Here is a 16,651-nt window from a genome sequence, read left to right as displayed (position 1 = left end):
GGACCAAGTTGATGATCAGTTTCATATTAATTCATACTCTGCTACATGGTATGTGTGCTAGTCGTCCAAGATGCATGCCATATCTAGCTTCAACTAACTAAAAACATCCTTGTTTCACATATTTTGCAAGTACAGGTGATAAAGATTCACGATTTGGCTGCGCACATGCTTGCTGGCTGGAAGGTACTGGCAGCTACAAAGAATCATGGTTTGACACTTACTAAAATCTTGCGTCTAAACATTCTTGATGATTGACTCTGCTCTATAACTGTAGGGCTTTGATGATGCATATGATTTAGTTCTTGATGGTCTCAGATTGGAGATTTGTTGGAGTCAAGAAGGTGTTAAGGTAGCCAATTGATCTACTGTACCTCCAGGCTTTATAAATGGTTAGCTTACTTAGTGTGATATATAACACTTATGTTGATTGACGCGAACTCCATGATTCAACTAGCATATTGATGTGAAATATTCATGCAGTGTGTCGAAACTATTCCAAAATATTAAATAAATGGATCTACATTGAAAGTGCAAAACTACTACTTACTTGATTAAGTCAACATTAATGTTGCACACGTCGAAACTGTAGGATTGCAATTTATGTTTTGTAGCAAGAGTCGAACTTTATTCTTTTCTACACAAGGGTAGATAGCTATCAGGACTTCTATGTACTGTAGCATCTATACTTTCCCTCATTCAAGGAGATTGAACCCGATGCATTCCTATGCAATGGAATTAAATTATGTCTCATCTGTACAGGAGGTAAAGCGGCCAGCGATCGAGACGAGACTGACAGCAAAAGGAAGGGTTCTCTAGGTTGCTCCTTCTCCACCGGTAGAGAGAAGTCTCCTTCTTGTCGTCTGCATGTCTATCCCAGCCCTACCAGCGCTGACGCCATGGAAGGTCCCTCCCTCCTCTCATCTATCTCTTTGGTTCCTTCTTTGTTCTAGGCCTAGTCAGTTCTTTTTGTTCTTTCTCTCTTTCCTATTTAAGCATGAGCATGGGCAGATACTGTACATATGTGGCTCACTAGTTGGAGATTTTTCTTGCTACGATTAGGGAGGATCATTGCACAATTACCCAAGCCGGTGCCTTGTATTTAGGTGTATCCTTCCGCTGTTAACCAAATTAGGTGCCTGCAAGTCTGGTGCCATGTGTCAAATCCTCCCTCCAAATTGGATTGGTGCTCTTCCTGCTACATATAGATATGGTTTTTTAAACAGTTCTGCAATATGTACATATGTGTTGTCCTGTTTAGGTTTGAGATGGGGGATGTTCGTCAGTTTCCGTTTATATGTGCTGCTCTTCTTTGTGACACTGTAGGTTCTTTCTTATCTTGAAAGACTAGGCAGTTTTTTTCTTTGCGTCAATGAAAATAAGTATGAGCTACCCTCTCTACCCCCCAAATCTACATGTACATCCACTGTTTGACTAAAACTGCTTTGGATGTTCAGTTTCCTCTGGATGATTCATTAAATCACTTTTTGATTCAAGCAAACTCAAGTTATTACTTTCTAAAACTGAAGCAAAGAGTCCAACTTAAAGCAGCGAGTGATAAATTTCCAACATTAATGCATTTGGTGCTCGGAAGGACACAGATTCGCCGTCGACATGAAAGTGCCTGCACTCGACACCTACGACGGAATGAAGGTATGTGTTCTTGAGTAAAGTTGTTCCATTTTTTTGGGGATGTCGTGGATGCATAGAGCTATGTGTCCTTGCGTATCCAATTATTCGGAACCCATGAGTCTATGTGTCATGTTATTTTTTTAGTTATTATTTGTGGAGTTTGGAATTTTTCCTCGATGTTATGGTGAAGATTTTATGGTTCGACGACTTGTAATTCTAGGGGTTCATCCTCGCCCCAAGTACATTCGTCGCTGATGGCTTCCCATCATTTTTGATGGGCAACTCAATGAGCTTTCAAAAATCTTTATCGAGAAATAATGGAGACAGTCACTCCCGCGCCTCCTCAGAGCTCAGTGGATTCTGGCCGCCCGATCTGTTTTCCTGATGCGATTCTAACCGTCGGATCAAGCCTCTAGACGATGGCCGCGGGATCAAAAAACGGCGTTGTAGCAATGAATAGTTATTCTTCCCTCGCGATCTCGCTCACTCCGTGGTTCCCGACTGGGTCTTGCTGAATTGTGGGGTAGCGCGCCCGGTGGGCCCCGCGTGTCATTCTGTGTGTGTGTGACGCGTTCCGTGTATCCCGTTCGCGCTCCCCAGCGGTAAAGATCTCGTTGCCACCACCGAAATTCTCATCGCCCGCCGAGGGCATTTTCGACTTTTCGCATAGCTTTCGCTGGTTCGCAGACTCATCCCCAATCGGGTGAGACGGTTAGGGTTTTCTCACCCTCCCTCACTTCTCTCTGTCCCTCGCATCTCTCGCGCAGCCGTCGCTCTCGCTCCCATCCTTCTCTCCGGCCCGAGCAGCCGCTGCTCCTCTGCGCCTCCATCCTCCTCCTAGCCGTCCCTTCTGCTAGCCCCTCGCGACCATGAAGGGCGGCGGAGCCATCAGTAGTGGCGGCAGTCGGGCTCCTGGGTGTGAGGCTAGAGAAGGCCAAGCAGAGCACGCCGTCGCCGTCACAACCAACTGCGCCTTGGGCGATGCCGACGAGCTCCAATGTCTTGACGCCACCAACATGCTTCAGTGGATCGATCCGGTACCAGGAACCATGAGCACCAGGCCCACCTACCCCGCCACCGGCGCCCCCTCCTCGCAAGATCCCGACCATGGTGAGCTCCCCCGCCCTCCCCTCCCCTCCCTGCTCCTCCTCCCAAGATCCTATTCTTTTTCAAGTTAAATAGGGATGAGGATGGGGATGTACCTCATTCTGGTATTGGGCGATCTAGGAGAATGCAAGCCCACGCTTTGTAGTTTCTCTTCAAATCCTTTGAAATGATCTGAATTGTAGGAGTATATCCTTTGAAACCGAATCAGTTGAAGCCCCTTCTAACACTAACGCATTGCGTGCTTGCACAATTTGAACAGTTTAATCTGGTGATTGAGTTTCATCTAGATGTTTATTATCCGCTAGCACTGTATGTGGTAGATAGACATAGCTTTTCAGGTGATGTCACTTTGATGTGGAAAATGGGGGAGTCATTTGTTTGTTGTGGTCATAAAATCGTAGATTGTAGAATCACACACCGAATCGTGATCTGATAACCTGGGATGTTATCATGAAAGGATTATAACTGTAATTGGTAACTCCATGTAATTATACATGTGGGGTTAGGTACATCACCAACTTGCGAGTACATATTCTTGTGATCAAAATAACTGACCTTTTGTATAACACTACAGGTTGGACAAGGCAAAGTTTCATGTCATTGGGGCAATCTTATTTACGGCCCAGCAAGGTGTTCTGCATCCAACAGCTGTTGTGAAGACTAGAATGTAGGTTGCTGAAGGAGGACTTTCACATATGTCTGGCTTTGTCGTTTTTACAAAGATATTGAGGAGTGATGGCATCCCTGGTGTTTTCAGAGGATTTGGCACCAGTGCAGTTGGAGCTCTACTCGCCGTCTACTGGGTGAACCGGGACCTCTGCCACTTCCGCCACAAGGACTGGGCCAGGGTCGAGGAGGACAGCAGGAGGGCGCTCATGCTTGACGACACCTCCATCAAGGTGACTGACATAGATTATTATTCCCCAATTTTCAGTTCATGTCTTTTCTTGCTTCACAGGAAGAGGGCCGTATATTTGTAAAATGTGCAGAGGTTTCAGAGCTTCATCTGTTCTTGCTTCTGTTTGATGCAGGGACACTATTTGCTAGGATGCGCGCTGCTCTTGAAGGGGGACTGCGCTCTTACCGTCAAGGAATTCGACAAGGTCTGTCGTTCATGAATCCTCTTATACATTCTGAACCAGTCTCTGTATCCGCAAATACAACTATAGTCTTACATGTAGTATCTAATGCCATGCTTCCCTGTTTATTTGTGAAGCTTATCTTTTTCCTCCGCGTGTAGCCCTTCTTGTCCTCCCTTTTTTCTCGTTCTTCTGAACTTCTCGACAACCTATGTGTGTGAGTTGTAGTCTAGCGCATCAATTGGGCGATGCTATCTGCGTGTTCCTGAATGTCTGTATAGGTGGAATTGAACTGAATCCATTGACCTTCACTTTGACATCAGTAATTATCATCAGATGAAATGGTTTCACTATTAATTATCATCAGAAAGATGGTGATAACCGAGCTCTTCTTTGATTACCTATGGGTTTAAATGACAAGTGTAGCTATAGTTCATCAGTGAACTCAGCTGATTATGTAATTTTGATGGTTGTGTTTACTTGACATATTGATTGGGAAACAGGCGTTTGATCACTTGAAGTACTCAAATTCAAGGGACAAAATGGCAGAGGACATTTGATAGTTTCTTGCAAGGCAAAGTACGAAGACTGGGAAAAGCACTCTACTCAGCGAGTTTGGAAGATGCAAAGTTTAAGGTACACTGTGTGTTGAAATTGTTGTCATCACTGTGCCGCAGATCAATCCTACTGCATATGTATTTAGCATTGGGGTTCAATTCGGCAAAACTTTAACAGTCACGCTGGTGCCTTACATTCAAGATACTGGTTTTTCTAACAATGTTGTAACATGAACATGTAGGGAAGCATGTGAAAATGCTCTGCCACGCCTCCACCTTCTCCTTCGCCCTTCACCACCGAGCCCCCTGACCCATCACGCTCGCCGCGCCCTTTGCGCAAGGGCTTCCAACCCAATGTGCCGATTGCGGCCGTTCTTGAGGCTGCTAACCTACAGGTTTGTCTCCCTCCTCCGTGTGTGCTTGCATTTGTTGTGTATGCTGACAGTCCATTTCTTGCAGTTGTCGATCCCACTGCTCCCCAGTGCAGAGGATTTCCATGGTGTGGTAGCTCCAAGGCACACCTGACCTCCTCCTTTTGGTGATGTTTATCAGTTAGTGAGATTTCTGCACCTAGACACTATGACGTAGATTATGTATGCCTCTTATTTATTTGGTTTGACTTAGGAATAAAATCATTTGTTATATGTATTTTAGATTTAGACCTATAGAAATGGTGTGTGATGTGACAGTGCAAAGATTTTTAGGGCTATCTGTTGGGGAATGTTGCAGAAAATTAAAAATTTTCCTACGGTTTCATCAAGATCCATCTATGAGTTCATCTAGCAACGAGTAATGGGAGAGTGATTGCATCTACATACCACTTGTAGATCGCGTGCGGAAGCGTTCAATGGAACGGGGTTGATGGAGTCGTACTCGCCGTGATTCAGATCACCGATGACCTAGTGCCGAACGGACAGCACCTCCGCGTTCAACACACGTACGGAGCGGATGACGTCTCCTCCTTCTTGATCCAGCAAGGAGGAAGGAGAGGTTGATGAAGATCCAGCAGCACGACGGCGTGGTGGTGGATGCAGCAGAACTCCAGCAGGGCTTCTCTAAGCAACTACGGGAGGAGGAGGAGGTGTTGCAGGGAGGAGGGAGGCGCCAGGGCTTATGGGGTGCGGCCACCCCTCCCTCCCCTCCCTTTATATAGGCGCATGAGAGGGGGAGGGCGCAGCCTTGCCCCTTCCTCCAAGGAAGGGGTGCGGCCAAGAGGGGGGGAGGAGTCCATCCTCCCCAAGGCACCTCGGAGGTGCCTTCCCCTCTTTGGACTCTCCCCTCTCCAAGTCTTCTTGGCGCATGGGCCTCTTGGGGCTGGTGCCCTTGGCCCATATAGGCCAAGGCGCACCCCCTACAACCCATGTGCCCCCCCGGGGCAGGTGGACCCCCCCGGTGGACCCCCGGACCCCTTTCGGCACTCCCGGTACAATACCGATAAAGTGCGAAACTTTTCCGGCGACCAAAATAAGACTTCCTATATATAAATCTTTACCTCCAGACCATTCCGGAACTCCTCTGATGTCCGGGATCTCATCCGGGACTCCGAACAACATTCGGTATGCTGCATACTCATATTCATACAACCCTAGCGTCACCGAACCTTAAGTGTGTAGAGACCGAGACGGCTCTCGGGCAATAACCAACAGCGGGATCTGGATACCCATGTTGGCTCCCACATGCTCCTCGATGATGTCATCGGATGAACCACGATGTCGAGGATTCAATCAAACCCCGTATACAATTCCCTTTGTTAATCGGTACGTTACATGCCCAAGACTCGATCGTCGGTATCCCAATACCTCTCCAGTCTTGTTACCGGCAAGTCACTTTACTCGTACCGTAATGCATGATCCCGTGACCAAACACTTGGTCACTTTGAGCTCATTATGATGATGCATTACCGAGTGGGCTCAGAGATACCTCTCCGTCATACGGAGTGACAAATCCCAGTCTCGATCCGTGTCAACCCAACAGACACTTTCGGAGATACCTGTAGTGCACCTTTATAGTCACCCAGTTACGTTGTGACGTTTGGTACACCCAAAGCACTCTTACGGTATTCGGGAGTTACACGATCTCATGGTCTAAGGAAGAGATACTTGACATTGAAAAAGCTCTAGCAAAACAAACTACACGATCTTGTGCTATGCTTAAGATTGGGTCTTGTCCATCACATCATTCTCCTAATGATGTGATCCCGTTGTCAATGACATCTAATGTCCATAGTCAGGAAACCATGACTATCTGTTGACCAACGAGCTAGTCAACTAGAGGCTCACTAGGGACATGCTATGGTCTATGTATTCACACGTGTATTACGATTTCCGGATAATACAATTATAGCATGAATAAAAGACAATTATCATGAACAAGGAAATATAATAATAATGCTTTTATTATTGCCTCTAGGGCATATTTCCAACAGTCTCCCACTTGCACTAGAGTCAATAATCTAGTTACATTGTGATGAATCGAACACCCATAGAGTTCTGGTGTTGATCATGTTTTGCTCGCGAGAGAGGTTTAGTCAACGGATCTGCGACATTCAGATCCGTATGTACTTTGCAAATATCTATGTCTCCATTTTGAACATTTTCACGGATGGAGTTGAAACGACGCTTGATGTGCCTGGTCTTCTTGTGAAACCTGGGCTCCTTGGCAAGGGCAATAGCTCCAATGTTGTCACAGAAGAGTTTGATCGGCTCCGACGCATTGGGTATGACTCCTAGGTCGGTGATGAACTCCTTCACCCAAATTGCTTCATGCGCTGCCTCCGAGGCTGCCATGTACTCCGCTTCACATGTAGATCCCGCCACGACGCTCTGCTTGCAGCTGCACCAGCTTACTGCTCCACCATTCAACATATACACGTATCCGGTTTGTGACTTAGAGTCATCCAGATCTGTGTCGAAGCTAGCGTCGACGTAACCCTTTACGATGAGCTCTTCGTCACCTCCATAAACGAGAAACATGTCCTTCATCCTTTTCAGGTACTTTAGGATATTCTTGACCGCTGTCCAGTGTTCCTTGCCGGGATTACTTTGGTATCTTCCTACCAAACTTACGGCAAGGTTTACATCAGGTCTGGTACACAGCATGGCATACATAATAGATCCTATGGCTGAGGCATAGGGGATGACGCTCATCTCTTCTTTATCTTTTGCCGTGGTCGGGCATTGAGCCGAGCTCAATCTCACACCTTGCAATACAGGCAAGAACCCCTTCTTGGACTGATCCATTTTGAACTTCTTCAAAATCTTATCAAGGTATGTGCTTTGTGAAAGACCTATGAGGCGTCTCGATCTATCTCTATAGATCTTGATGCCTAATATATAAGCAGCTTCTCCAAGGTCCTTCATTGAAAAACACTTATTCAAGTAGGCCTTAATGTTGTCCAAGAATTCTATATCATTTCCCATCAAAAGTATGTCATCTACATATAATATGAGAAATGCTACAGAGCTCCCACTCACTTTCTTGTAAACGCAGGCTTCTCCATAAGTCCGCATAAACCCAAACGCTTTGATCAATTCATTAAAGCGAATGTTCCAACTCTGAGATGCTTGCACCAGCCCATAAATGGATCGCTGGAGCTTGCATACTTTGTTAGCATTTTTAGGATCGACAAAAACCTCCGGCTGCATCATATACAGTTCTTCCTTAAGATGCCCGTTAAGGAATGCCGTTTTGACGTCCATCTGCCATATCTCATAATCATAGTATGCGGCAATTGCTAACATGATTCAGACGGACTTAAGCTTCGCTACGGGAGAGAAAGTCTCATCGTAGCCAATCCCTTGAACTTGCCGATAACCCTTAGCGACAAGTCGAGCTTTATAGATGGTGACATTACCATCCGCGTCCGTCTTCTTCTTAAAGATCCATTTGTTTTCTATCGCTCGTCGATCATCGGGCAAGTCAGTCAAAGTCCATACTTTGTTTTCATACATGGATTCTATCTCGGATTTCATGGCTTCTAGCCATTTGTTGGAATCTGGGCCCGCCATCGCTTCTTCATAGTTCGAAGGTTCACCATTGTCTAAAAACATGATTTCCAGGACAGGGTTGCCGTACCACTCTGGTGCGGAACGTGTCCTTGTGGACCTACGAAGTTCAGTAGCAACTTGATCCGAAGTACCTTGATCATCATCATTATTTTCCTCTTCAGTTGGTGTAGGCATCACAGGAACATTTTCCTGAGCTGCACTACCATCCTGTTCAAGAGGTAGTACTTCATCGAGTTCTACTTTCCTCCCACTTACTTCTTTCGAGAGAAACTCCTTTTCCAGAAAGGATCCGTTCTTGGCAACAAAGATCTTGCCCTCGGATCTTAAGTAGAAGGTATACCCAATGGTTTCCTTGGGGTATCCTATGAAGATGCATTTTTCCGACTTGGGTTCGAGCTTTTCAGGTTGAAGTTTCTTGACATAAGCATCGCATCCCCAAACTTTTAGAAACGACAGCTTAGGTTTCTTCCCAAACCATAATTCATACGGTGTCGTCTCAACGGATTTAGATGGTGCCCTATTTAAAGTGAATGTAGCTGTCTCTAGAGCGTATCCCCAAAATGATAGCGGTAAATCGATAAGAGACATCATAGATCGCACCATATCCAATAGAGTGCGATTACGACGTTCGGACACACCGTTTCGCTGAGGTGTTCCAGGCGGCGTGAGTTGTGAAACGATTCCACATTTCCTTAAGTGTGTACCAAATTCATGACTTAAATATTCTCCTCCATGATCCGATCGTAAGAATTTTATCTTTCGGTCACGTTGATTTTCTACTTCATTCTGAAATTCCTTGAACTTTTCAAAGGTCTCAGACTTGTGTTTCATCAAGTAGACATACCCATATCTACTCAAGTCATTTGTGAGAGTGAGAACATAACGATATCCTCCGCGAGCCTCAACACTCATTGGACCGCACACATCGGTATGTATGATTTCCAACAAGTTGGTTGCTCGCTCCATTGTTCCGGAGAACGGAGTCTTGGTCATTTTGCCCATGAGGCATGGTTCGCATGTGTCAAATGATTCATAATCGAGAGACTCTAAAAGTCCATCAGCATGGAGCTTCTTCATGCGCTTGACACCAATGTGACCAAGGCGGCAGTGCCACAAGTATGTGGGACTATCGTTATCAACTTTATATCTTTTGGTATTCACGCTATGAATATGTGTAACACTACGTTCGAGATTCATTAAGAATAAACCATTGACCATCGGGGCATGACCATAAAACATATCTCTCATATAAATAGAACAACCATTATTCTCGGATTTAAATGAGTAGCCATCTCGTATTAAACGAGATCCAGATACAATGTTCATGCTCAAACTTGGCACTAAATAACAATTATTGAGGTTCAAAACTAATCCCGTAGGTAAATGTAGAGGTAGCGTGCCGACGGCGATCACATCGACCATGGAACCATTCCCGACGCGCATCGTCACCTCGTCCTTCGCCAGTCTCCGCTTATTCCGCAGCTCCTGCTGTGAGTTACAAATATGAGCAACAGCACCGGTATCAAATACCCAGGAGTTACTACGAGTACTGGTAAGGTACACATCAATTATATGTATATCAAATATACCTTTAGTGTTTCCGGCCTTCTTATCCGCTAAGTATTTGGGGCAGTTCCGCTTCCAGTGACCCTTCCCCTTGCAATAAAAGCACTCAGTCTCAGGCTTGGGTCCATTCTTTGACTTCTTCCCGGTAACTGGCTTACCAGGCGCGGCAACCTCCTTGCCGTCCTTCTTGAAGTTCTTCTTACCCTTGCCCTTCTTGAACTTAGTGGTCTTATTGACCATCAACACTTGATGTTCTTTCTTGATTTCAACCTCTGCTGACTTCAGCATAGAAAATACTTCAGGAAAGGTCTTTACCATTCCCTGCATATTGTAGTTCATCACAAAGCTCTTGTAGCTTGGTGGGAGCGACTGAAGGATTCTGTCAATGACCGCCTCATCAGGGAGGTTAATATTCAGCTGGGTCATACGGTTGTGCAACCCAGACATCTTGAGTATGTGCTCACTGTCAGAACTATTTTCCTCCATCTTACAACTATAGAACTTGTCGGAGATGTCATATCTCTCGACCCGGGCGTGAGCTTGGAAAACTAGTTTCAGCTCCTCGAACATCTCATATGCTTCGTGATGCTCAAAACGCTTTTGGAGCCCCGGTTCTAAGCTGTAAAGCATGCCGCACTGAACGAGGGAGTAATCATCAGCACGTGTCTGCCAAACGTTCAAATCGTCTTGCAGTGCTGGGAGAGCAGGTGGGTCACCTAACGGTGCTTCAAGGACATATGCTTTCTTGGCAGCTATGAGGATGATCCTAAGGTTCCGGACCCAGTCTGTATAGTTGCTGCCATCATCTTTCAGCTTGGTTTTCTCTAGGAACGCGTTGAAGTTCATGTTGACATGAGCGTTGGCCATTTGATCTACAAGACATATTTTGCAAAGATTTTAGACTAAGTTCATGATAATTAAGTTCATCTAATCAAATTATTTAATGAACTCCCACTCGGATTTGACATCCCCTTAGTCATCTAAGTGTTACACGATCCGAGTCGACTAGGCCGTGTCCGATCATCACGTGAGACGGACTAGTCATCGTCGGTGAACATTCTCATGTTGATCGTATCTTCCATACGACTCGTGTTCGACCTTTCGGTCTCCGTGTTCCGAGGCCATGTCTGTACATGCTAGGCTCGTCAAGTTAACCCTAAGTGTTTTGCATGTGTAAAACTGTCTTACACCCGTTGTATGTGAACGTAAGGATCTATACACCCGATCATCACGTGGTGCTTCGAAACGACGAACTTTAGCAACGGTGCACAGTTAGGGGAGAACACTTCTTGAAATTGTTGTAATGGATCATCTTATTTACTACCGTCGTTCTAAGTAAACAAGATGCATAAAACATAATAAACATCACATGCAATTATATAAAGTAGTAACATGATATGGCCAATATCATATAGCTCCTTTAATCTTCATCTTCGGGGCTCCATGATCATCTTGTCACCGGCATGACACCATGATCTCCATCATCGTGTCTTCATGAAGTTGTCACGCTAACGACTACTTCTATTTCTATGACTAACGCGTTTAGTAATAAAGTAAAGTAGTTTACATGGCGTTCTTCAATGACACGCAGGTCATACAAAAAATAAAGACAACTCCTATGGCTCCTGCCGGTTGTCATACTCATCGACATGCAAGTCGTGATTCCTATTACAAGAACATGATCTCATACATCACAATATATCATTCATCATTCATCACAACTTCTGGCCATATCACATCACATGACAATTGCTGCAAAAACAAGTTAGACGTCCTCTAATTGTTGTTGCATCTTTTACGTGGCTGCAATTGGGTTCTAGCAAGAACGCTTTCTTACCTACGAATAACCACAACGTGATTTTGTCAACTTCTATTTACCCTTCATAAGGACCCTTTTCATCGAATCCGCTCCAACTAAAGTGGGAGAGACAGACACCCGCCAGCCACCTTATGCAACTAGTGCATGTTAGTTGGTGGAACAGGTCTCATGTAAGCGTACGTGTAAGGTTGGTCCGGGCCGCTTCATCCCACAATACCGCTGAAGCAAGATAAGACTAGTAGCGGCAAGTAAGTTGACAAGATCTACGCCCACAACAAAATTGTGTTCTACTCGTGCAATAGAGAACTACGCATAGACCTAGCTCATGATGCCACTGTTGGGGAACGTTGCAGAAAATTAAAAAATTTCCTACGGTTTCATCAAGATCCATCTATGAGTTCATCTAGCAACCAGTCATGGGAGAGTGATTGCATCTACATACCACTTGTAGATCGCGTGCGGAAGCGTTCAATGGAACGGGGTTGATGGAGTCGTACTCGCCGTGATTCAGATCACCGATGACCTAGTGCCGAACATACAGCACCTCCGCATTCAACACATGTACGGAGCGGATGACGTCTCCTCCTTCTTGATCCAGCAAGGGAGAAGGAGAGGTTGATGAAGATCCAGCAGCACGACGGCGTGGTGGTGGATGCAGCAGAACTCCGGCAGGGCTTCGCTAAGCAACTACGGGAGGAGGAGGAGGTGTTGCAGGGAGGAGGGAGGCGCCAGGGCTTATGGGGTGCGGCCACCCCTCCCTCCCCTCCCTTTATATAGGCGCATGAGAGGGGGGAGGGCGCAACCTTGCCCCTTCCTCCAAGGAAGGGGTGCGGCCAAGAGAGGGGGAGGAGTCCATCCTCCCCAAGGCACCTCGGAGGTGCCTTCCCCTCTTTGGACTCTCCCCTCTCCAAGTCTTCTTGGCGCATGGGCCTCTTGGGGCTGGTGCCCTTGGCCCATATAGGCCAAGGCGCACCCCCTACAGCCCATGTGGCCCCCCGGGGCAGGTGGACCGCCCTGGTGGACCCCCGGACCCCTTTCGGCCCTCCCGGTACAATACCGATAAAGTGCGAAACTTTTTCGGCGACCAAAATAAGACTTCCTATATATAAATCTTTACCTCCGGACCATTCCGGAACTCCTCGTGATGTCCGGGATCTCATCCGGGACTCCGAACAACATTCGATATGCTGCATACTCATATTCATACAACCCTAGCGTCACCGAACCTTAAGTGTGTAGACCCTACGGGTTCGGGAGACACGTAGACATGACCGAGACGGCTCTCGGGCAATAACCAACAGCGGGATCTGGATACCCATGTTGGCTCCCACATGCTCCTCGATGATGTCATCGGATGAACCACGATGTCGAGGATTCGATCAAACCCCGTATACAATTCCCTTTGTCAATCGGTACGTTACATGCCCAAGACTCGATTGTAGGTATCCCAATACCTCGTTCAGTCTTGTTACCGGCAAGTCACTTTACTCGTACCGTAATGCATGATCCCGTGACCAAACACTTGGTCACTTTGAGCTCATTATGATGATGCATTACCGAGTGGGCCCAGAGATACCTCTCCGTCATACGGAGTGACAAATCCCAGTCGCGATCCGTGTCAACCCAATAGACACTTTCAGAGATACCTGTAGTGCACCTTTATAGTCACCCAGTTATATTGTGACGTTTGGTACACCCAAAGCACTCTTACGGTATCCGGGAGTTACACGATCTCATGGTCTAAGGAAGAGATACTTGACATTGAAAAAGCTCTAGCAAAACGAACTACACGATCTTGTGCTATGCTTAAGATTGGGTCTTATCCATCACATCATTCTCCTAATGATGTGATCCCGTTGTCAATGACATCTAATGTCCATAGTCAGGAAACCATGACTATCTGTTGACCAACGAGCTAGTCAACTAGAGACTCACTAGGGACATGCTATGGTCTATGTATTCACACGTGTATTACGATTTCCGGATAATACAATTATAGCATGAATAAAAGACAATTATCATGAACAAGGAAATATAATAATAATACTTTTATTATTGCCTCTAGGGCATATTTCCAACACTATCTTCTTTCTCCTGTTGGAAACTATGCCTCGTATTTATTCTTTGAACTTTGATGGCCATATGTGATAGATATATTTATGTGTTGTGGTAGATCTACCATATGTGGTAGATAAGAGCAGCAGTTCTTGAGATTTATACAGTTACATTCGTCTTCACTTTTCTGTTGTCGCCCGTAGCATTTATCTACTATCCTGCTACTGCTTTACAGAGGAAAATTATTTGATCATTCATTTTCTTGAGATTTCCTTCATATATTGATGTAGTTTGTTTGGATTTCAGCAACGCAGAAGAATGTTAGCGGGAACATCGAACAAGAAGAGGTTGAACTCTGATTCCATCATATGTTGTTTGCTGCTTAAAATTAGTCAGTTGTGTGTTGTCTTGGTCATGGTCAATATTTATGTCCATGAGGTTTTGAGTAGGCCCAGATTGCTTTTATAACTCAGTTCAAATTTCCCTGTGCTATATGACTATTCAATTGGATTATCTTAGGACTATAAAGGTTGAGGATATGCCATGCATCCTGTAGGTTGTAGGTGTAATTTTGTGATGATGTCGTTATGCACACCTTTTAAATGCTACACATGTGCTTCCCTATTAGATCATATATTTCCGAGAATATCTTTTAAGTATGGTTGTTGCTTCGTCTCATCTGCTGTTTAGAGTTCTTTCCTTTGATTCTTATCAATGGACAAAATTACTACTTTGTTAGGCTTTTGTGTATTAGAAGAATTAATGGTTGGCTACACTATTTATTCTCGATGTCAGTTTCATCTATATATGTCACTCACCTAGCTATTAGCATTAGGTGTTACAGGGAGGTGGAAAGATGCGTCTGCGCCCGGCCACCTCTCCAGCACGACGTGCCAGCCAATTCTCTCTTGTGCCTCCTTCCACACCGGCTCGCCGTCTCACCCACCAGTAAGGCTCTCTCCACTTTCCCTGGTCTCTACTCTTTCCATTGTCTTAGCTTACAGGGCCTGGTTTGGTACTGGCCAGGAGGTGATGAGGATCCGCTACCATCATAGTTGCGATTGTAAAACATAATCCATCCAAAGTTGACTGAAATAGACCAGCAATCATTACCATCGACGATGCCTTTTCAGGTTATCCCTTGTACGAAACTGCGGGTTACACTCACTATTGGTTAAGTGTCCAAATAGTTTCATGTCGGATTTAGTAGTATAATTAGGTGACAGAAGTAATTAGACAAAGGCCGGTTAGATCCATATACACATATGGACTGACAGCGACAACCACATTTCTTATTCATAGATCTACGTCTGCTTCTCAAAACCAGAGAGTAGGTCGTGCCATATCATGTGTGTAACTTGGTTGTGTCCTTCCTTTGACTAGGCACCTTCGTAACCACTTGAGAAGTAGTGTAGCACCATGTCTTAGGCTAGAACATAGAGCTATTGTTCTTACTCGTTTGCCCCCTAATTTATATGGTTTTGCTATGACCAATCCTTTTTGGCAAAATATTGCATCACTCTATACCATAGAAGAACCATCTAAACCAGTTATCCTCGACTATTGGTACAATTTGCTTTTGGTGTATGATCCTATGTTTGAACAGAGGGCTGCTGTTCTTATTCGTTTGCTTTATATGGTTATTCTATGGCATAGCAGATTGGTTCTGCTATAAACCAATCCCTAATTTATATGGTTCTTCTATGCTATCTTTTGAACTAGGCCTAGGCGTTTGCCTGGAAAGCCGGAAAGGAAGCACTAAGGCCTATCTCAGTTATGATAGCAAACAAGGTTTTGTAAATATAGATTTTTTTATGTACTCGACTATACCACTTACATTCGAGAAAAGATTGGTTTTATTTCTGAACTGAACAATAACCAATCCAATGCTTATAAATTTGTTGTTCATTGTGTTTCTGAAGCAAGATTATAACCATCATTAATGTTGAAGATGCATACATGTTTTTGGGAAGATGCGTTTGATTTTTGACCTTTGTTCTATGCTCATCTTCTCTCAAGTGGCTTGAAATAAACGGTGCACATCTGTTCGAGGGGTAGTGTTGACGCGTACGAGGGTTTTCAGTAATACGACCATCAAGCCAGATGTTGTGGTGACAGTCATGAGGCAACTATACATTTACTATGAAGACTGGTCTATGACGGTCCTTTTACTCGCTCTTCATTGAAAATTATGAATTATTGTTGCATCTACTAGGGAGACATGCATCTCTCCCTTCCTAAAGAAGAGAGTGCATGTTCTAATGTTGTCAACCTGTAGGTATGTGCATTTGTGTATTTATTCAATGAAAAGCACCAAACATTTGTCTTTATGTTTGATAATTGGGTGTCTAAATTGCCGGATTAAATACTCCGGTCCGCGACAACTAAGCTTTCTATGGTTGGTGTACCTACATTGCGCTTGAAACCATTTCGTGTATATTGGGTTTATTCAGTTGTAATACCGAGTTTATGAAACTATCTTATTGAAATTATTGCTTCCCGAGAGAAGCATGTATGACACACATTCTTTTGCAACATTGCTTATGTGTTCTTATTTGTTATGTGTCTATTCATTCGATTTTTAACAAATTATGTTAACCTTAAATTGGACCATCTTTTTCATGCATCGTATTCTTCGTTGAAGGAACTTTTTAATCAAGCTGATCGGAATGATATCATTTAGCCATACAAAGCATAGAGAGATTATGTGGCAAGTTGCCTTATGTATGATTCATGTAATGTATATGATACTTATACAGTTTTACCCTAAAATCACTGTGCATTACGGGCTTGATCAAAACATTGGGACCGGCACCCTCGCGCCAAGGCATG

General features: G+C 44.7%; 1 long non-coding RNA gene across 1 annotated transcript; it reads left to right on the top strand.

Annotated features, from left to right (window-relative positions):
• The first annotated feature begins 2,373 nt into the window (after nt 1-2,373).
• On the top strand, nt 2,374-16,081 carry LOC119339278. Its single transcript, XR_005164164.1, has 10 exons — nt 2,374-2,739; nt 3,311-3,403; nt 3,494-3,635; nt 3,768-3,839; nt 4,319-4,451; nt 4,615-4,767; nt 4,832-4,927; nt 14,126-14,166; nt 14,655-14,767; nt 15,839-16,081. It is a non-coding gene; the product is annotated as an uncharacterized LOC119339278 (long non-coding RNA).
• Nucleotides 16,082-16,651: the final 570 nt, after the last annotated feature.

Source organism: Triticum dicoccoides, chromosome 7B (genome assembly GCF_002162155.2).
Source record: "Triticum dicoccoides isolate Atlit2015 ecotype Zavitan chromosome 7B, WEW_v2.0, whole genome shotgun sequence".
Classification (NCBI taxonomy): domain Eukaryota; kingdom Viridiplantae; phylum Streptophyta; class Magnoliopsida; order Poales; family Poaceae; genus Triticum; species Triticum dicoccoides.
This window is presented reverse-complemented; position numbering and strand designations above follow the sequence as displayed.